We start from the raw sequence: 14,245 nt of genomic DNA, 5'->3' as shown, positions 1-14,245 counted from the left end.
AAAACACTATGTCTTGCTGTATTAACAAGTCCGTAACTGCCTGCTGCACATTCTCGTCCGACAGAAACCGTCGACACTTCAAGGCATTTTGTAAGGGATCGAAATCGTGATAATCGCATGGGAAGAGTTCAGGACCATAGGGCGTGTGCTCTGATGACTTACATTTGTAGCTGTCCATAAAGGATGACGTTGGCATGCCAGATCGCCCGGCGTCTTATGTCGAATCGCAACCAGCGCGGAACTTGGCGCACCATTCCACAACGGTGATTTTCGATAGACATCCTGCCCCATACACATTCTTCATTCTCCAATGGTTGTCTACATGTGACTGCCCTTCGGCACTCAAGAAAAGAATAACAGCACATTGATCCTGTTTGGGACTGATTTGCCAATAACGTCGCCGTAGGTCACATTTCCACATTTGCCGCACTCACGTCGGAAAAACACGAATGCCAACACGAATGACACACTGATCCCTTTCCTACATGTCTCTGATTATATGCCCGCATCGGAAGTCGAGCTAGCTTGAATACACGATGCAGTAACACCCTCAAACGGAAACTTTTTGATCGCCCTACATGCACACTACTGATCATTAAAATTGCTACACCAAGAAGAAATGCAGATGACAAACGGGTATTCATTGGACGAATATATTATAATAGAACTGACATGTGATTACATTTTCACACAATTTGGATGCGTAGATCCTGAGAAATCAGTACCCAGAACAACCACCTCTGGCCGTAATAACAGAGTTGATACGCCTGGGCATTGACTCAAACAGAGCTTGGATGGCGCGTACAGGTACAGCTGCCCATGCAGCTTCAACACGATACCACAGTTCATCAAGAGTTAACTGGCGTATTGTGACGAGGCAGTTGCTCGGCCACCATTGACCAGACGTTTTCAATTGGTGAGAGATCTGGAGAATGTGCTGGCCAGGGCAGCAGTCGCACATTTTCTGTATACAGAAAGGACCGTACATAGGGTTGCCATAATCTAAGGACGAAAATCAAGGACAAAATTTGGTGATTGTAAAGATGAGGTTTAAAAACGGACCGATATGTTGTGCAAGTGACCATTGGTTTGCATTTCAGTTGAATCTTCATCATTACCTTACAGTGACAATTATGAAGGTTAATAATGACCATTATTACCATAATTCTAACAGTAATTCTGTCAGCAAAGAAGTTGTAATGAACAAGGAAAATTAATCCAAGCATTAATGGTGTCTATCAAGTAGTGGTCAATGATGAAGAAAATTAATCAAAATATCCACAGGTGTGCTGCCGGTCTATAGTGTCTAACGGGCACAATATTTCGGCGATCATACATGTCGCCATCATCAGGTGAACTGACGGACTGAGCTCCTGTGAACGTGCCGGCACGGAGATCCGTACGCTATGGCTGCTCAGAGGGAACTGGGTTCGGTCGCGGCGGCGGCCGATTTAAATACCCTCCGCCCGCGGCGCGCTCCCTCCGCCGTCCGCGCCCCGCGCCACGACCGCGCGATGGAACTGATTGCGACGGCGTCTGAGATGACGTCGGAGTGATGGCTCTGTCCACCGTGGTCGTCACAACTATACGTTTGCTCGATTTACTCTTGATTAACCCAATCGCTGGTTCCCAAGCCTTGCTAAGATTATAGCCACAGTCACTGTTTATGAGGTCGTTATTGGTGGGAATTTCGATGGCCTCTCTAACAACGCTGTCCCAGTATCTCGATGTCTGTACCAGAATCCTCGTGCGGTCATACTTCATGGCGTGATTTTCCGACAAACAATGTTCTGCGACCGCCGACTTGCTCGGATATATCAGTCGAGTGTGCCTCTGGTGTTCACGGCATCGATCCTCGACGGTACGCATCGTCTGACCAATGCGTACCGTCGAGGATCGATGCCGTGAACACCAGAGGCACATTCGACTGATATATCCGAGCAAGTCGGCGGTCGCAGAACATTGTTTGTCGGAAAATCACGCCATGGAGTATGACCGCACGAGGATTCTGGTACAGACATCGAGATACTGGGACAGCGTTGTTAGAGAGGCCATCGAAATTCGCACCAATGACGACCTCATAAACCGTGACTGTGGCTATAATCTTAGCAAGGCTTGGGAACCAGCGATTGGGTTAATCAAGAGTAAATCGAGCAAACGTATAGTTGTGACGACCACGGTGGACAGAGCCATCACTCCGACGTCATCTCAGACGCCGTCGCAATCAGTTCCACCGCGCGACCGTGGCGCGGGGCGCGGACGGCGGAGGGCGCGCGCCGCGGGCGGAGGGTATTTAAATCGGCCGCCGCCGCGACCGAACCCAGTTCCCTCTGAGCAGCCATAGCGTACGGATCTCCGTGCCGGCACGTTCACAGGAGCTCAGTCCGTCAGTTCACCTGATGATGGCGACATGTATGATCGCCGAAATATTGTGCCCGTTGGACACTATAGACCGGCAGCACACCCGTGGATATTTTGATTATCAAATACGCCGGGAGAAATTCAAGAATCACACGAAGAAAATTAATTGCAATTGACATCTGTTCTGAAAATAGCCGAAAGATTCTGAAGTGACACAGAATATCAGCACAGGTTTCAACTACTATCGTCAAGTTAGCAGGAGTTATGAAACACTTGATCGGTGGCCAGTGGCAAAACTTGCGACTTGCGCAAAAAATTTTTTTTACTTGCTAGCCACTTTTTTCGCGGACATTTTCCTCTTCGTGCAGGACACCCGTCTTCGAGCATAAAATCACGGACTTTCCGCGAAATCCGCGACGTATGGCAACCCTACCCGTATAGGACTTGCAACATGCGGTCGCGCATTATCCTGCTGAAATGTAGGGTTTCGCAGGGATCGAATGAAGGGTAGAGATACGGGTCGTAACACATCTGAAATGTAACGTCCACCGCTCAAAGTGCCGTCAATGCGAACAAGAGGTGACCGAGACGTGTAACCAGTATGGCGATGATACGCCAGTATGGCGATGACGAATACACGCTTCAAATGTGCGTTCACAACGATGTCGCCAAACACGGATGCGACCATCATGATGCTGTAAACAGAACCTGGATTCATCCGAAGAAATGACGTTTTGCCATTCGTGCAACCAGGTTCGTCGTTGAGTACACCATCGCAGGCGCTCCTGTCTGTGATGCAGCGTCAAGGGGAACCGCCGCCATCATCTCCGAGCTGATAGTCCATGCAGCTGTAAACGTCGTTGAACTGTTCGTGCAGATGGTTGTTGTCTTGCAAACGTCCCCATCTGTTGACTAAGGGATCGAGACGTGGCTGCACGATCCGTTACAGTCATGCGGATAAGATGCCTGTCATCTCGACTGCTAGTGATACGAAGCTGTTGGGATCCAGCACGGCGTCCCGTATTACCTTCCTGAACGGATTTCATATTCTGCTAACAGTCATTGGATCTCACCAACGGGAGCAGCATAGCCGAATTACGATAAACCGCAATCGCGACAGGCTACAATCCGACCTTTATCAAAATCGGAAACGTGATGGTACGCATTTCTCCTCCTTACACGAGGCATCAGAATCGCGTTTCACCAGGCAACGCTGGTCAACTGCTGTTTGTGTATGAGAAATCCTTTGGAAACTTTCCTCATATCAGCACGTTGTAGGTGTCGCTACCGGCGCCAACCTTGTGTGAATGCTCTGTGAAGCTAATCATTTGCATATCACATCATCTTCTTCCTGTCGGTTAAATTTCGCGTCTGTATGACGTCATCTTCGTGGTGTAGCAATTGTAATGGCCAGAAGTGTAATATGTAATTAATATCAATCAGTTAATATAAATAATGTGTATTCTGCTCTTCGCCAAAGACTACGTCCTGAAAGTGGGAGACAAAGACGACTCCAGTTACATATTCAGGACACCGTACAAAGAATACTCAGAATGGGGCCTGACAACACACACGAAGAAGGTAGAATACGTGGTCATAGGTGAAGATGACCTAGAAGATGTGTATGTAGAATTCTGAAAAATTAAAAATGTCTGCACATTTAAATACTTGGGTGTCTCTTTTACAACAAATGAAAGAAACACACATGAGTTGTCAAATTAAACTGCGCAAGGGAAAAGAGTAATTGGCCAACTTAGCTGCTTGCTATGGAGTGACAAAATTACAAAGCGAACAAAAGTCTTGAGTACAAGTCGATCGTAAAGAGTATTGCCACATACGGCGCTCAAATGGTGAAGCTAACCAAAACGGAGAAAAATAAACTGATGTCCCTTGAAATGGATTTTTGGGTAATAATTTCTCGCATATCCAGACTGCAAACCATCTGAAATGTCCGAATAAGGGAAATTATAGCTGAAAAAGATACTATCTTTTAGATGCCGAAGGTGGCAAATATTAACTTGGTATGGCCACCTCCAGCAATGATAACCGATGGCCAAAAAGAGTCTATGGATGGACACCAAAAGTCATAGAAGTCATACATGGAACATTTTATATATTTTGTTGATACTATTATCATAAATTTATGAGTGTGTGGCAGGTTCAGTTGCGTGCAGCTCAGTGACCGTGCGCAAGTCTTGCGATTGGACGTCCCTTCGGCTCCTTGGGTGTCGCTAACCCATCTCATTTATCAGACTGTGGAAATGAATCTTACAGTTTAACGTGGAAACCGAACCATGTAGCCTTCCTGGCGACTCCTCATACAGTTGAGAGTCAAGGCCAGATAAAAGGTGGACTGAAAATTTCCATGTTCCGCCCAGGAATCGATCCCGCGGTGTCTAGGTTGGCACTTTGTTACTGGATCTCAAGGCTCGACCTGGCACTGGTGACGACAAGTTGTAATCAAAGCGGCCCCTAGCCAGTCATTAATACTGCAAAGTAAAACAGTGCAATAAAACTGATTTTCTCCATTGACTGCTCAGTAACATGGTTAATTGTATTGTCGATACCATAGTGCAATAATACTGTCTTCGGAACATTGGACTTCGAAAACGGTGCTGCTATGATAATAATAGCTCTAACCTGTCGCAAGCAGAAAAAGGTGGATGAACAATTTGGTTGTTGGAATGTCAAAGCTCACGCACGAAAACTTGTTGAGAGAAATGACGCTAAACGAAAGAAAAGGTTATCATAACCTTATATAACAGTCCAAAAATTGATACATTCTCCAGAGTCCCGCATCTCGATCATCAAAAAAGAAAATAACAGATTGAGGGACGCACTTTCGTCAAGCGAGCGCTTATCTGTTACGCTACAATACCTTGCCACTGGCAATTCTTCTGAAGACTTGAAATTTTCAACTGCAGTTTCACTTTCACTATATGAGACCTAGTTAAGGAAACGTGTCATGCAGTAATATGAGCACTAAAGGATTACATTCGGGTAGTAATGTGTACACATAAATAAATATATACATACACTTTTCTTCATAACATTGCATTAATTGAATTTTAAAAAAATATCTTCTTTCGTGGTCGTTTCTTATAGTTTTTGAGCAAGAAATAATACCGTTAATCATACTTAACACTTCTGCTTTTGTACTCATGTGTCCTAACATCCCACAATGTCGGTAGTGGCTTACACATTTTGATTTGACATAACAATAACGCTTTGTCGGTTTGTTTTGAACTCATTTCCACTAACAACAACAAACATAGCCTCCTTGCCGTGAGCAGCACGCGAGCGAGAGACTGTCAAGTATATTGTCAACTGCAACCTGCATGAAAATGCCCTGAGACGACGCGGCCATTTGGATGCACTTTCGATAACTTTTCCTATGCCTTGGCCACAATTCAATTTTACCAACTACCTTACGCATTTCGACTTTACGTCATTTTCAAGAATGGTTCAAATGGCTCTGAGCACTATGCGACTTAACTTCTGAGGTCATCAGTCGCCTAGAACTTAGAACTACTTAAACCTAACTAACCTAAGGACATCACACACATCCATGCCCGAGGCAGGATTCGAACCTGCGACCGTAGCGGTCGCTCGGTTCCAGACTGTAGCGCCTAGAACCGCACGGCCACTCCGGCCGGCTACGTCATTTTCAATTGCAGTGTTATGCCACTTATATAAAAATTGTTTGGTACTGCTTGTATCTCGTCAACATTCTTGTCTTGTGATCGAGAACGTTGACGTAATACAGACATCAAAAAAAAGTTTTGCATCATATGGGTTCGGAGAGTTCACGAAGCTGTGCAGAAAATTAGAATTGAGAACAACATAAACATCATTTCCGCCCTTTTTATTGCTCACGAAAACCACACATTGCATGTTGTACCACCATACAGGCCGGCCGGAGTGGCCGTGCGGTTCTAGGCGCTGCAGTCTGGAACCGAGCGACCGCTACGGTCGCAGGTTCGAATCCTGCCTCTGGCATGGATGTGTGTGATGTCCTTAGGTTAGTTAGGTTTAATTAGTTCTAAGTTCTAGGCGACTGATGACCTTAGAAGTTAAGTCGCATAGTGCTCAGAGCCATTTTGAACAATCATACAACGAGACCTTCAGAGGTGGTGGTCCAGATTGCTGTACACACCGGTACCTCTAATACCCAGTAGCACATCCTCATGCATTGGTGCATGCCAGTATTCGTTGTGGCATACTACCTACAGCTTCATCATGGCGCTGTTGGTCCAGATTGTCCCACTCCTCAACGGCGAATCGGCGTAGATGCCTTAGAGTGATTGGTGGGTCACATCGTCCATGAACAGCCCTTTACAATCTATCCCCGGCATGTTCGATAGGGTTCATGTCTGGAGAACATGCTGACTATTCTAGTCGAGCGATGTCGTAATCCTGATGGAAGTAATTCACAAGATGTGCACGATGGGGGCGCGAATTGTCGTCCATGAAGACGAATGCCTCGCCAATATGCTGCCGATATGGTTGCACTATCGGTCGGAGGATGGCATTCACGTATTGTACAGCCGTTACGGCGCTTTCCATGACCACCAGCGGCGTACGTCGGCCGCCCATAATGCCACCCCAAAACAGCAGGGAACCTCCACCTTGGTACACTCGCTGGACAGTGTTTATAAGGCCTTCAGCCTGACCGAGTTGCCTCCAAACAGGTCTCCGACGATTGTCTGGTTGAAGCCATATGCGACACTCATCGGTGAATGTCAATATTGCGCGCTCCATTCATCATGTTGTTGGGTCCGTCTGCACCGCGCTGCATGGTGTCGTGGTTGCAAAGATGGACCTCGCCATGGACGTCGGGAGTGAAGTTGCGTTTCATGCAGCCTATCGCGCACAGTTTGAGTCGTAACACAATCTCCTGTGGCTGCACGAGAAACATTATTCAACATGGTAGCTTTGCTGTCAGGGTTCCTCCGAGCCATAATCCGTAGGTAGCAGTCATCCACAGCAGTAGTAGCCCTTGAGTGGCCGGAATGAGGCATATCATCGACAGTTTCTGTCTCTCTTTATCTTCTCCATGTCCGAAGAACATAACTTTGGTTCACTCCGAAACGCCTGGACGCTTCCCTTGTTGAGAGCCCTTCCTGGAACAAAGTAAAAATGCAGACGCGATCGAACCATGGTATTGACCATCTAGGCGTGGTTGAACTACAGACAACACGAGCCGTGTAACTGCTTCCTGGTGGAATGAAAACTGATTGGCTGCCGGACCCCCTCCGTCTGATAGGCGCTGCTAATGCGTGGTTGCTCACATCTTTGGGTGGGTTTAGTGACATCTCTGAACAGTCAAAGGGACTGTGTCTGTGATACAATATCCACAATAAACGCCTATCTCCAGGAGTTCTGGGAACCGGGGTGATGCTAAACTTTATTGATGTGTGTACAATGTATCTACGAACAATTTTATATAAATGACATAACACTGCCTTTCATAATGTCATAAAGTCGAGCAGCGCAAAAAATAAAAGTTTGGTCAAGACATAAGAGAAGTTACCAAAAGCGATATTGTCAATACTGTCAACAGATGGCACACTGGCGGGCAGTGCAATTTACGTCAAAAGTTTTTGATGTTCTCAGTATTAAAGCGGAAGCTTTGAATCTCACCTTTACACGTTCAGTATTATTGCCTATCAGATAATTCTGGACAATACGATTGACTGCCTACGGGGCGTTTAAGGAGTAGGAGTGGTGAGGGCGATAAAGGTATCCCCCCTCCGTCCTCCTTTCTCCCTTCCCCAGACTCAAACTCTTGGTCGACATATAATTGTACCAGAGATCGAAAATTGAACGGCCGAATTTCTATGTAACATGTGTTTTATTGTTAGACAAACGTTAACGGATTTATCTAAGTGACAGTATAAAACGTGGACTACTTCCGAGACCAACGAGATTGGCTAAAACATGGCATTTACATCATTATAAAAAAAAACTTACAGTTTGTGGCAGACGATACTTCGTCTGTCATGTCATTTCACACCATTATGTCCGAGCAGAACGGCTCTTGGTAAGTCTCGGTGTGAGCCCGGATATCTCTCGTGTTACCATCATGACATTTGCGTGAGATGTAGGTGAAACCGGCGGAGGATGAACCACGAGGCGGAACGAAACTAGGAGTTTATTTTGATCCGTAAGTGGTACACTCTAGAATCATTTTCAGGAACTGTTACCCAAGGGACAAGGATGGTGGCAAGCCATTCTAGAAGATCTTGCCTTTGATTGTTGTGCCAGTAACGTGTTTGTGATCGTTTTTCGTTTGCATATTGCAATATTAGTAACTCTTTATCTGTGCTTTATCTACTAGTTTTCTTTTTCTTAAAATCTCAAAATACAAGCTAGGGTCCTTGTTTTAGTGCGTTTAGAAGATGTTTAATTTTGAAAACGCTTAGTTGATCTTGAAATGCACCTAACCTTACATCAGTTCAGGGCGAAACGGACCGAGGTTGCGTTCTGCTACAGGTAGCATGCCATTCTTTCCTAGTGTTAATTTTTTGGTATTCATGTTTATTCGAACACTTCTAAAATACATTACTATATTTTGAAGTTCTCCATATTGTTGGAAGTGATAATTTTGTTTCGTACGTGGTCAGAAGATACGAGCACAAAACTAATCGTCGAAGTTGGTCTACAGAAAATATGGGAGAGGCTGCGACAGCTGTTGTGAGTAAGAAAATGAGTTTTGGGAAAAGTAGTGTTGAGTTAAATGTTCCTAAAACGTCTCTTCAGGGAGCAGTTCAGTATAGACTTCAACACGAGACTTTTCAAACTGACAAGAGTGAAAATTTTGTCATGTTTCTTGGAGTGAGCAAGAGTTAGGGCTTGACAGTTATCTAAAAGACATGGATGGCACATTGTTTGGACCGACAACGAACAAGTTCAGAGCGTTGGATTTTCAGATGACAGAGAAAAACAAACTGAAGACCCGTTTAATAAAGAACTAAAAATGGTGGGGTGAAGACTGGATGACTCAGTTTCTTTCGAGATGTCTTACATTCTGCCTCTTATTAACTCATATGCGCATTGCGTTTATGCAGACTTTAGGAAATATGATTAGTTTTTAAAGTTAAACTTCTAAGGAAATGTAAATTAATAACAGCCCTTATTACGAATCTGATTCCGTTCTGCCTCAGGCCTGGAGCACAGTGGACCAATTGTCAGACATCTTAAATTTTTTATAGTGTTCGCTTGTGTACTTTCACGTCTGATTTCTTTGTTTCACCGTTTAAAATAAATATTAAAAGTCACACAGAAATTTTCTTAGCTTTTTATTTACCATTTTAATTGAACTGTGGTGATTTTAATGTAAGCATTATCGTCCTGCTCCCTGTTCCCATATGTAGGGCAACTCTTATAGGAACGTATGTTCTCACACAGTGCTGCTCTACATCTCTCTTGCAGTGTCTGTCACTCTAGTCGGGTGAGTGTCTCTGTGACGCTTACTTGCTTACTAAATGAAGCTGTGAAATTCTGTGTTGCTCTTCTTTGATTCCTTTATTACCTCTATCAATGCCATTTGGTAAGGGTCCCATTCTGGACAGTAATACTCAAGTGTGGAACAAACGAGAGTTACATCAGCTGCTTCCCTCGTTAGTAGATTACACTTCTGGAAGATTCTTTTACCGAATCTGAGTCTGGTATCTCCCTTTCGTAGTATTAGTTTTGTGTGATTGTCTCACTATAAATCTGTACGTACACTCTCAGAAATGTAATATTTGTGTGTCATTCCAATGACTGACTATAATGTAATTAAAAAACAGAGCTACATCCACCTATTTATGCATTACGTTACGTTTGTTTACGTTTAAGATTAACTGCCAGTGACTGCACCAAGTGTCCATCCGTTGCAGGTATTCCAACACCTCTCTACAATTTTCCAGTGTGCGACTTTACTGTAAGCAGTGGTTCCAGCATTTCTGACACCACTGCCCCTGAGTGCAGTTAGATATCAGCTAGTTTCTCGACTCCCCCCCCCCCTCCCGCCCTCCCCCTCCACCATCATCAACGTTAGTAACTACCTAAAATTCAGAACCAAAAATAATTTTCTTTGGATACTTCCACACTTAAAGTGACGAAGAATAAATGACATTTAGAGTTTGTAGGCTTTTCATTAAACCACGAACAAATGAGTCAACAAGACAGCTGATACTGCTTATCTATACTATCTTTTTTTATAGAAAAATGAATGAATTCTCAGTACATCGCGACTGCTACCTACAACCCCTTCTCAGAAGAGAAAGCTGGCTATCAACACACAAGACACAAAAGACACTTCCGCTGCACCACTCCTCTCCCTAGCAATCTTTACTTCATCCACGCCCCCCTACCCCAACACTTAAAATATGCAAAGTTACAATAAGTACACCGCACTTAAGCTACTGTTTGTAAATCACCTGAATGCTGGAACCCTTACTTCTTAATTGACAGAAGTTGAAAGAGTTCAGGCTGCTAATGCATTTCATCTCACCACTGGCACTAATAATAATAATAATAATAATAATAATAATATAGTGTAGGCTCTTAAGCAATGTAGTAGCCACTGCATAGTTACTGTTCTTTGTGAGTTTGTTTATCGTTGAGTGGTGAATTATGAAGCAATTTCTGGTCCATTTCAGGAACTACCGGCAGCATATGGAAGGTATTTTCATGAGATATTTAAGCATATTTGAAGCGCATGTCTCAGTTTTACTGACATAGATGCATGGTACAAAGTACGAAGTAAGTGTGCATTGGGTGGATTGTATAAGGGTGATGTGTTAATAGCTTCAGCAGCTGTAATGCCTAGCACATTTTATCTCGACTTAATACTAGTACTGGAGCAAAAATTATTACTAATTTATTAATCCGTATTAAGGCTTACGAAATAGTGAAAATACTAGCGATCTTTTAAAAGTAATTTAGATGCAGATTCGCGAACGATGGCGGTTCGCGCAGGTCGAGACTTCGACGAGGATTGCACTGTTGCCGGTTCCAAGCGACAGTTCCAATATGCACGTACATTTTTACTTGGCTCATAAAGAAAGCGTGTATCCTGCAGATCGTGTTTCTCGCTTGCTTATATACAGGGTGTACATAAAGTCCGGGAACACCTTCAATTATTTATTGCACAAGAACGAAACATTGTACAGACGTCATACATATTGCATTTTGAAGTGAAACTCTGAAAGTTTTTTTTCTTGCAAACATTCCATATGAGAACCACGAGTGACCCGGCAGACTTTAATATGATAATCGAATTCATGCCATAACCGTCCCAGCATGGCATCGTCGACTGTGGCAGTCACTTCCCGTATTCTCTCCCGCAGCTTTGCTACATCACGTGGTAGCGGCGGTACATACACCAGACCTTTAATGTGTCCCCACAGATAAGAGTCACACGGAGTGAGATCTGGTGGCCGGCCGTTGGAACTGAAGAGCCATTTGAACAATTTTTGAGATCTGGTGATCAGGGAGGCCATTTCATGAAACAGCTGTCCCCTTCTGTAGCACGGCTGATCCATCGATGCGGCAGCTCCGTGTTCAGGTACCCACGAACTTCACGATGAAAATGGGGTGGAGCCCCATCCTGCTGAAAGATGAACGGAGAGTCCGATTGCCTTTGAGGCAGCAGCCATTACTGCAACATGTCCAAGTAGGAATATCCAGTGACAGTGCTCTCGGCGAAGAAGAATGGCCCGTACAGTTTCCGACATGACAAGGCACAAAAAACATTTACCTTTGGGGAATCACGCTCAAATTCATTGCTTTCGTACCCTAGATTCGACAACTGTGCCTTCCCCATTAGTGTGAAAAGTGACTTCGTCGCTAAAATTAAGCGGTAAACAATGCCATCCCCATCCTGATTCAGTTGTTGCAACTGCGAACAGAACTCAAAAGCCTAGATTTTGTCGTCGTCCTTGAGCTTCTGCACTAGCTCCAATTTGAATGGTTACATAGACAGCTTCTCTCACAATACTTTCCACACTGCCACTGGAGGCATTTAGTGTTCACGGGATGCACGACGCACTGATGTCTTTGGACTCCTTATAAATGTCTCTCGTACGCTCTCCACATTCACTTCACTCACACTGGGACTGCCAGTGGTAAATGGCCTTCCTTGTTGGTGGCTGCTTACCGTACTTGGTTATAAACATCCGTTGAACAGCTGTAGCACACTTGTTTTTGTCGAACTCCAACACAAAGGAAGCTCGCTCCGCACCTGAACTCGCCATGTTTGCGACTAGCGCTGACTCTCGGCAAATTACCAAACTACGCTGTGGCGGTATGCATAAAAAAAAACTTTCAGCGTTTCTCTTCATAATGGCGTATGTAGGATATCTGTACAATGTTTGGTTCTTGTGCAATAAATAATTGAAAGTGTTTCCGGACTTTATGCACACCCTGTAGAGTTTGTCTCTTACCGGCATAAACAGCGATGACATCTCGCATCAAATGGAATAAAAATTCACTAAATATCTCGCTACATTCACGTTTAACGCTAGCGTTCGCTACGACGTTCACTGCACAGCGCTCAGAACACTAGTGAACGCTCATTGGCTGTCGGAGAGTGCGTGACGTAGGTGCGCAGAACAAACCTAAAAGCGACCGACATCGTGCCTGACTCCAGTTATAGCTTAGTGAGCAAAAGAAAATTGACCCCCTTCTGCTTTCACGCCTCAGGAATAATATTTCACTCCTCAGGTGGTAATTAAACCAAGTTTGGGAACCACCGCTGTAGAGGTGTACCCTAACTCAGCCGATATTTTCCGAGTATTTTGGTATGAAGGGACCCCTGGTCTGCGGTGGCTCGTTACAGAATAATTGAATTTCGTTTCATTTCTTATCTCCATTTATCTGTGGATCTGAAATGGACTGAATGTATCTGCACAACATTTCGAATGTCGATGATATGCTGTGAGTCTCATGTTTAGGATGTAACTTGTTCCACTCACTCATGGTACTTGCTGATAACAACAGTGATGCTTCGGCGTCAAGCTTGAGTTTTTTCCCTGGCAGTGTTAGTTGCACGTTAACAGTGATCATGGTGGGCAAAACAATAGGTGTACGACAACATTTCTGGACTTGTTACATACAGTTACATACACTTGCGGAACTGATAAAAATATTGTGATAAAGTGTACATGTTTCATCTGGGGTTTGTTGAGCGTTTTGGTGATTGAATATTGAATGATTCTTCGCCGTTGGGAACGTAATTTCTCAGAAGTAAATGTAACTGGGGTGGCAGCTAAATAAATGGTATTTAGATTGCTAATCTGTACCAAAGCGACGGTGAGCATTGGTGCATCATAACAAAATACACTACTGGCCATTAAAATTGCTACACCAAGAAGAAATGCAGATGATAAACGGGTACTCATTGGACAAATAGATTATACTAGAACTTACATATGATTACATTTTCACGGAATTTGGGTGCATAGATCCTGAGAAATCAGTACCAAGAACAACCACCTCTGGCCGTAACAACGGTCTTGATTCGCCTGGGCATTGAGTCAAACAGAGCTTGGATGGCGCGCACAGGTACAGCTGCTCATGCAGCTTCAACACGATACCGCAGTTCATCAAGAGTAGTGACTGGCGTGTTGTGACGAGCCAGTTGCTCGGCCACCATTGACCAGACGTTTTCAATTGGTGAGAGATCTGGAGAATGTGCTGGCCAGGGCAGTAGTCGAACATTTTCTGTGTCCAGAAAGGCCCGTACAGGACCTGCAAGATGCGGTAGTACATTATCCTGCTGAAATGTAGTGTTTCGCAGTGATCAAATGAAGGGTAGAGCCACACACGTCACAACAACGTTTCACCAGGCAACGCCGGTCAACTGCTGTTTGAGTATGAGAAATCGGTTGGAAAC

The 14,245-nt window shown here is 44.4% G+C and overlaps 1 protein-coding gene across 1 annotated transcript in view; it reads left to right on the top strand.

Moving 5' to 3' along the window:
* The window catches only part of LOC126176501 (facilitated trehalose transporter Tret1-like), a 63,686-nt gene that overhangs the window by 29,777 nt on the left and 19,664 nt on the right, over nt 1-14,245 (top strand). The window lies entirely within an intron of this gene.

The sequence above is a fragment of the Schistocerca cancellata genome, chromosome 3 (genome assembly GCF_023864275.1).
Source record: "Schistocerca cancellata isolate TAMUIC-IGC-003103 chromosome 3, iqSchCanc2.1, whole genome shotgun sequence".
Lineage (NCBI taxonomy): Eukaryota > Metazoa > Arthropoda > Insecta > Orthoptera > Acrididae > Schistocerca > Schistocerca cancellata.
Note: the sequence above shows the minus strand (reverse complement) of the source record. Positions and strands in the feature narration are given on the sequence as shown.